This window comes from Triticum aestivum, chromosome 6A (assembly GCF_018294505.1).
Source record: "Triticum aestivum cultivar Chinese Spring chromosome 6A, IWGSC CS RefSeq v2.1, whole genome shotgun sequence".
Taxonomy (NCBI): domain Eukaryota; kingdom Viridiplantae; phylum Streptophyta; class Magnoliopsida; order Poales; family Poaceae; genus Triticum; species Triticum aestivum.
In genome coordinates this window covers 480,897,922-480,905,898 of record NC_057809.1, presented here as the reverse complement: position 1 = coordinate 480,905,898, position 7,977 = coordinate 480,897,922, and positions in this window count along the sequence as shown.

The following is a 7,977-nucleotide window of genomic DNA, read 5'->3' as shown; positions in this document are numbered from 1 at the left end:
GCCGCCCCACCGGCGCCCCGCCGCCCGTCCATGACCACGCTGACGCGGGACCTCGCCCGGAGCTACCTCGCCCCGCCGCACGAGGACCGCGTCGCCGGAGCCCCTCACCGTCTTCCCCAAATCGCCGTCGCCTCGTCGACCTCGCCGGATCTCCTCCCCATGCCGGACCTCCTCGTCCTCCTCCCCGAGTCGCTCCCCGCGCCCCGTTGCCCAGACCTTACTCTCCGAAGTGAGCAAACCGCCTCCCTCTCCCCTATCCCTCGACCGCGACCGCGCGAGCCCCGCCGTGGCCACGCACCGCTGCTGCCGCTGCGCCTCCCTAGCGCCCGCCGCGCCTGCGGTGGCCCTTACAGCCCCGCCTCTCCGCCAGCCACCACTGCACCTGGCCTCGCCCCTGATTCCCCTTGTCGGTGCCGCGCCGCCGCTCCGGTGGCCATCGCCGGCCACGGCCTTGCCCGCGCCCCGTTCGGGCGAGCTCCCGCACCCGCTCGCCCGCGCCCTCTAGGCCCCGATGGGCCACAGACATGTGGGGCCTGGCCCCAGAACGTTAAAAAAAGAGAAGAAAAGAAAAAGGGAAAAAATGAATGACCTAATAAAATTAATTAATAATTAATTAATTAATTAGTGAAGTAATTAACTTAACTAACCCTATTTAGTTAACTAATTAACTCTAATTAAACCTGCTAATTAAAAGTTAACAGATAATTAGTATTCAGCCATTGACATGTGGGACCTGCCTGTCAGTTTGACTAAGTCAACTAACTGGTTAACTGATGACATCACGCTGACCTCATGCTGACATCATAATGGCAATTTTAAATTAAATTAATTCTAAAAATGAAATAAAAACTTTGGAAATTAATATAAAATAAACCGTAGATCGGATGTAAAAAACTTTGTACATCAAAGTTGCTCAGAATGACGAGATGAACCCGGATACGCAGCCCGTTCATCCGCCACACCCCCCTAACCTATCGAACACGTAACTTTCCTCCTCCGACTCCTCTGCCCAAAAACGCGAAACACCGGGGATACTTTCCCGGATGTTATCCCCCTCCACCGGTATCACCTACTACCGCGTTAGGGCACCTCTAACATCATTACTTGTCATGTCATGCATCACTATGCATATGCTTGCTTATATATTTATTGTTTCTCCCCCCTCTTCTCTCGATAGACACCGAGACCGACGCCGTTGCTACCCAGTACGACTACAGAGTTGACGACCCCTCTCTCTTGCCAGAGCAACCAGGAAAGCCCCCCCTTTGATCACCAGATATCGCCTACTCTTCTCCCTACTGCTTGCATTAGAGTAGTGTAGCATGTTACTGCTTTCCGTTAATCCTATTCTGATGCATAGCCTGTCCTTGCTACTACTGTTGTTACCTTTACCTGCAATCATATTGCTTAGTATAGGATGCTAGATTATCATTAGTGGCCATACATTCTTGTCCGTCTGCCATGCTATATTATCGGGCCGTGATCACTCGGGAGGTGATCACGGGTATATACTATATACTTTATACTTGATACATGTGGTGATTAAAGACGGGTCGGCTCGTAGGAGCACCCACGAGTGGATCTTTGAGGCGGAGCGACAAGGTAGGTTCAGACCACCTAGGAGAGAGGTGGGCCTGGCCCTGGTCGGTGTTCGCGGATACTTAACACGCTTAACGAGATCTGGGTATTTGATCTGAGTCTGGCCATTTGGTCTATACGCACTAACCATCTACGCGGGAGTAGTTATGGGTATCCCGGCGTCGTGGTATCAGCCGAAGCCTTCGTGACGTCAGCGACTGAGCGGCGCGCGCCGGATTGGAACGTAAGCCTGCTCTTGTGTTAAGGGGGCTAGTTCTCCTTCCGGCCGTGTTCGCAACGTGCAGGTGTGCTAAGGGCGATGGGCCTAGACCCCTGTGCGCTTAGGTTTAGACCGGCGTGCTGACCTCTCTGTTGTGCCTAGGTGGGGCTGCGACGTGTTGATCTTCCGAGGCCGGGCATGACCCAGGAAAGTGTGTCCGGCCAATTGGGATTGAGCATGTTGGGTTATGTGGTGCACCCCTGTAGGGAAGTTAATCTATTCGAATAGCCGTGATCTTCGGTAACAGGACGACTTGGAGTTGTACCTTGACCTTATGACAACTAGAACCGGATACTTAATAAAACACACCCTTCCAAGTGCCAGATACAACCGGTGATCGCTCTCTCACAGGGCGACGAGGGGAGGATCATCGGTTAGGATTATGCTATACGATGCTACTTGGAGGACTTCAGTCTACCCTCTTCTACATGCTGCAAGATGGAGGTGGCCAGAAGCGTAGTCTTCGACAGGATTAGCTATCCCCCCCTCTTACTCTGGCTTTCTGCAGTTCAGTCCACCGATATGGCCCTTTACACATTTACCCATGCATATGTAGTGTAGCTCCTTGCTTGCGAGTACTTTGGATGAGTACTCACGGTTGCTTTCTCCCTCTTTTCCCCCTACCCCTTCTACCTGGTTGTCGCAACCAGATGTTGGAGCCCAGGAGCCACACGCCACCGTCGACGACGACTCCTACTACACCGGAGGTGCCTACTACTACCTGATGCCCGCTGACGACGACTAGGAGTAGTTTAGGAGGATCCCAGGCAGGAGGCCTGCGCCTCTTTCGATCTGTATCCCAGTTTGTGCTAGCCATCTTATGGCAACTTGTTTAACTTATGTCTGTACTCAGATATTGTTGCTTCCGCTGACTCGTCTATGATCGAGCTCTTGTATTCAAGCCTTCGAGGCCCCTGGCTTGTAATATGATGCTTGTATGACTTATTTTATTTGTAGAGTTGTGTTGTGATATCTTCCCGTGAGTCCTTGATCTTGATCGTACACATTTGCGTGCATGATTAGTGTATGGTCAAATCGGGGGTGTCACAACAGTCCACCTCCACAACCGAAGGACCCTGACCAGGCCCTTGATCCCGGACTCGAAGAGGATCCGGACATATTTGTGGAGCTGATCGACAAGACATTCTATCAATTGAGCTGCGGTGATGCCATGGTGGCCATCATAGCCGACTATCCTGGGCTACTCCCTGCATCGCATGTAAGAAAAACTGGAGTCCCAACTTCCAAGAAGTTTCCCCTTTTATGCACTTCACCTACCATACACATATGGTGTTTTTCAGGGAAGGCCCTCGGGACACCATGCTGAACCCGCAGTGACTCGCCAACAAGGGACACCAAAGCCGGATAGGCTAAAAAGGAAGGCGGTTAGGACTGAGACGCCGGCGCATAGGTATGATACCGAACCTCGCTCCGTGGTTGTCGTCTTTCTTAAAATATAATGACGTCCATGTTTCCTAGTAGAAAAAATCGCCAGACTATATCCGGAAAGGTTGCCGATCATGCCTCCACCAGTCGGGCTCCAGGGCCGGACATAGAGTCGGAAGTTAACACGGGGCGAACGCCGGATGCTCTCCTATAGAGGATGCGGATAGACTATCCGCTACAAATTCCAAAGTGGAAAGCGCCATGAATCACAGGCGTCGTCGGGCCATACTCCGTGACGCTTGTTTCTCCCAAGAGGCGTTCGATGCCTTCAACTCAGGGGCCACGTACATCCGTGCTGCTCAAAATGGTCTTGCTAGAGCCACAGACCAGTATGTAAAGGATATACGGGTAAGAAACTCTGACGATTATATATATCAGTAGCCCCGGAGACTTGAAACAATTGACACAACTGATTTAAGGATAATTATTTGTGCAGGTTCTTACAGAGAAGAATACCCAATTGTCTCAAGAGCTGGAAGAGTGCAAAGCCCAGCTATGGGCCGCGGTTGCCACGTTGAAGGAGTCCGAGAAGGCCCCCTCAGGTAACACTTGTTTCCATTGCAAAGAATGATAGGTAGCAGATAGTATGCGGCATGTATGCAAATCTGACAATAGATGTTGCAGATGACTACGGAGTGAATCCAGAGGCCGTACTGGAGAATGCGCAACGTGCTAATCGACAGCTAAATGCTGGCGAGCGCATGCTTACGCAGGTCAGGTAGGAGAAAAATAATCTCCAGGATGCCAATATCTGGCTGGGCGTGGAACTGAAAGATGTCCGAGCCCAGCTTGCGAACTCCGTGAAGGAGAATAAGCGGCTTCGGCGCGGCATTTTTAGTAAGTGCTTGAATGAACTTTTGAAAGAGTTCGGCGAAGAAACCGGCTAATAGAGTTATGTCTGCAGGTATGCTGACGGGTCGTCCCGCGGAGGAGATGCCCGGGTCTGCAGGTGATCTTCTACCAGAGCTATCAGAACTGCACGAACAAGTTTGGCAGGTGATGCAGGGTATTGCCCAAGCCTTGTGGCCATCCGCCTCCCCTCCAGGAGGTATGGGGGAGCTTATAGAGAAGCTCAAGGGAGCGCGGCGGCGCTTCCGATTATGGAAGATATCAGCCTGTCGACAGGGTGCAAGGGAAGCCTGGGCCATGGTGAAGACGCGATATACCAAAGCTGACCCAAACCACATGGCTGAGGTCGAACCTGTGGGGCCCGATGGGAAAGAGATCCCCGTCAATTTGGTGTATGACCAAGTAGAATTAGCCGCAAAGTATTCCCAACATGATTGTAGGCTAGACAGCCTCTTGGATGGTATAGAAGAAGAATTTAGTCAGTTTTAGTGACTGTGTACTTTAAGTGACATACATAATGTCCCTAGCCGGATTGTAAATCATTTGTCATGGCGGACCTTTTCCCTTCGACATCTGGACCCGATAGTCCGGATAGTATCCGAATACTCGCTCGGTTATGTAAAAACCGGGGTATGCGTGGAAACCAGGTGTAGGGGTCATAAGTGCTTGAACAGACAAGTACCCAACTAGCTATGTTATATTACATGGATAGTAAGAAACATCTTCCAGGGAGAATAGTTCCGTTAAGGGTTCCTTTCCTCGGGTACGCATGCCCTAATGTGCATGTTCGAACTGCGAAAAGAGACGCATGTTGTAAGCATCTGGGGGCATGTATCAAAATAAATAAAAGTCATCTTTTGTTCACCGACCGAATATTACCTTAAGAACGCTAGCTTTCGGCTTCACCCAGTCTGAGGTACACATCCAGCTGACCCAGCAGTAACAATCGCAGAGGTGCTCCCCTTATGCCCTAGCCGAATTAATGGGAACGTAGGGCATAAATACAAGAGCCAGGCAACCCTGCTTGGCCAAAACTTAAGTCATATCGATGCATATAATGGTGAAAAAAGGTACATGTGGAAGAATAACGCACGTGTGGGGCATAAAGCCCAGAAAAATAGTTATATTAAGCTTATGTATAAGAAGCCCCCAGGTATAATGAGCGCGGTTAGCGCGTCAAGATTGTGTATTCAAGACACAAGTTAGCCTTTTAAGGCCTTGCTGAGAAGAAAAAAGAAGAGAGAAAGAGAAAAAAAGACAGATAACGGATATGAAAAAAATTGACGGGAGTAAGGAGACGAACATAGAGTCCGGCACTAGGCATAGAATCTTCGGAGTCTGGCTACATTCCATGGGTTTGGCTCGAGTCGATTGTCTGATGCATCCCGCAGACGGTATGCTCCACCGGTCAGAACCTGGTCGATAATGAATGGACCTTCCCATTTGGGCTTGAGCTTGTTCTTTTTCTTCTCTGGCAGGCGTAGAACTAGTTCGCCAACGTTATAGGTTTTGGCTCGTACTTCTATGCTTTGATACTTTCGAGCCTGTTGCTGATAGAATGCAGAACGGGCTTTTGCCACATCGCGCTCCTCCTCCAGGGCGTCCAAACTGTCCTGCCGATCGAGCTCGGCCTCTTTTTCTTCATACATGCGCACTCGAGGTGAGTCATGAATTATGTCGCAGGGCAGAACCGCCTTTGCGGCGTACACCATAAAGAGCGGTGTGTATCTGGTAGTGCGATTCGGCGTGGTCCACAACCCCCATAGTACGGAGTCGAGCTCCTCTACCCAGTGCGTGTTTGATTCCTTTAAGGATCGCACTAATCTGGGTTTGATTCCGCTCATGATAAGACCATTTGCTCGCTCGACTTGACCGTTGGTTTGCGGGTGAAAGACAGAATCATAATCGAGCTTGATGCCCATGTTGTTGCACCAAAGTTTTACCTCGTCGACTGTAAAGTTTGTGTCGTTGTCAGTGATGATGATGTGGGGGATGCCATAACAGTGTACAACCCCAGATATAAAGTCTACCACCGGTCCGGATTTAGCTGTTTTAACGGGTTTGGCTTCTATCCATTTGGTGAATTTATCCACCATGACCAGTAAGTATTTTTTCTTATGGGTTCCCCCTTTGAGGGGTCCGACCATATAAAGCCCCCAAACCGCAAAGGGACAAGTAATGGGGATTGTTTGGAGAGCGGTAGGTAGCATATGGCTTTGGTTTGCAAAAAGCTGGCAACTGACACAATGTTGGACCAGATCCTGTGCATCTGCTCAGGCCGTCGGCCAATATAAACCTGTACGGAAGGCCTTGCTTACAAGGGCCCGGGCTGCGGCGTGGTGGCCACCGAGTCCAGCATGGATTTCTGCCAAAAGCTTCCGCCCTTCCTCTTCGGAGATGCACCTTTGAAGGACTCCAGTAGTGCTTTTCTTATAAAGCTCTCCCTCGTGGACCTTGTAGGCTTTAGATCACCACACTATGCAGCGTACCTCGTTTTGGTCCTCGAGTAGTTCCTGTCTGGTTAGGTAGGCCAGGAATGGTTCTGTCCACGGGGCGATGACGACCATTATCACGTGGGCTGAAGGTGTTATATCGATGGTAGAGCCTCCGATTGTGTCAGAGTGTTTGGTATCTGGTGTTGTGGCCGAGTCCGGACTATGTTTACCGGTGTCCCCTTCCCATACCACGGATGGCTTAAACAACCTTTCCAAGAAGATGTTAGGTGGGACAGGATCGCGCTTAGCGCTGATACGGGCAAGGATATCCGCCGCCTGATTGTTTCCCCGAGCCACATGGTGGAATTCAAGCCCCTTGAACCGAGCTCACATTTTGAGGACGACGTTGCGATATGCCGCCATTTTCGGATCCTTGGCATCGAAGTCTCCATTTATTTGAGATATTGCGAGGTTCGAGTCCCCACGCACCTCCAGGCGTTGAATGCCCATGGAAACTGCCATCCGGAGACCATGTAATAGGGCCTCGTATTCGGCTGCGTTGTTGGAGTCTGTGTATAGTATTTTGAGTATGTATTGGACTATATCTCCGGTGGGGGACACCAAGACGACGCCAGCCCCCAGACCAGCCAACATTTTAGAGCCGTCAAAGTGCATGATCCAATTGGAGTACGCGTCGTACTCTTTAAGGAGTTCGGCTTCTGTCCACTCGGCGACGAAATCGTCAATGCACTTGCGACTTAATGGCTCGCCGTGGTTTATATGTTTCATCTATTTACTGTGGCAATGACAGGTCATGCAGAGGAAATCCGGGCTCGCACGCCCCGGAGACGCCTCCTCCACCTCGTATTCACCGCCCGTCGCCGGAGATCCACCTCGCCGCCCTGCTCAGCTCCGACCGCCCCCGACCTTGTCGTCTGCTCCACTGAGATCCCCGTGAGCCCTGCTCCATCCCCCCCCCCTCTCCGTTCTCGCTCTCGTGCACCATAGCGATTGCACGAAGCTCGCCCGCATGCGCCGCCGCCTCTGCACGTCGTTGTCATGTCCACAGCCATGCGGGATCAAAACCGAGCGCGTCACCGCACTCGGCGCGTTCCCAGGAGCTCGCAGCACCGCTCCGCACCTCTCGCCGAGCCTCCTAGCGACGACCCCGAGCTCGCCCGAGCTCCGGTAGCTGCCAACATCGTCGCCGGTGTCCTTTCCGACCACCCCGAGCCCAACCACCACCACCACTCGACGCGGCAGCTCCCCAGCTTCACATAGATGCCCTCCGCCGCTCGTTTGGTCGCCAGAGCGCGAAACCTGCACCTCCACCGCGTTCGGTCATCGCCGGCGACTAAACCCCGGTGGGTTAGACCCCGCTGACCAGGG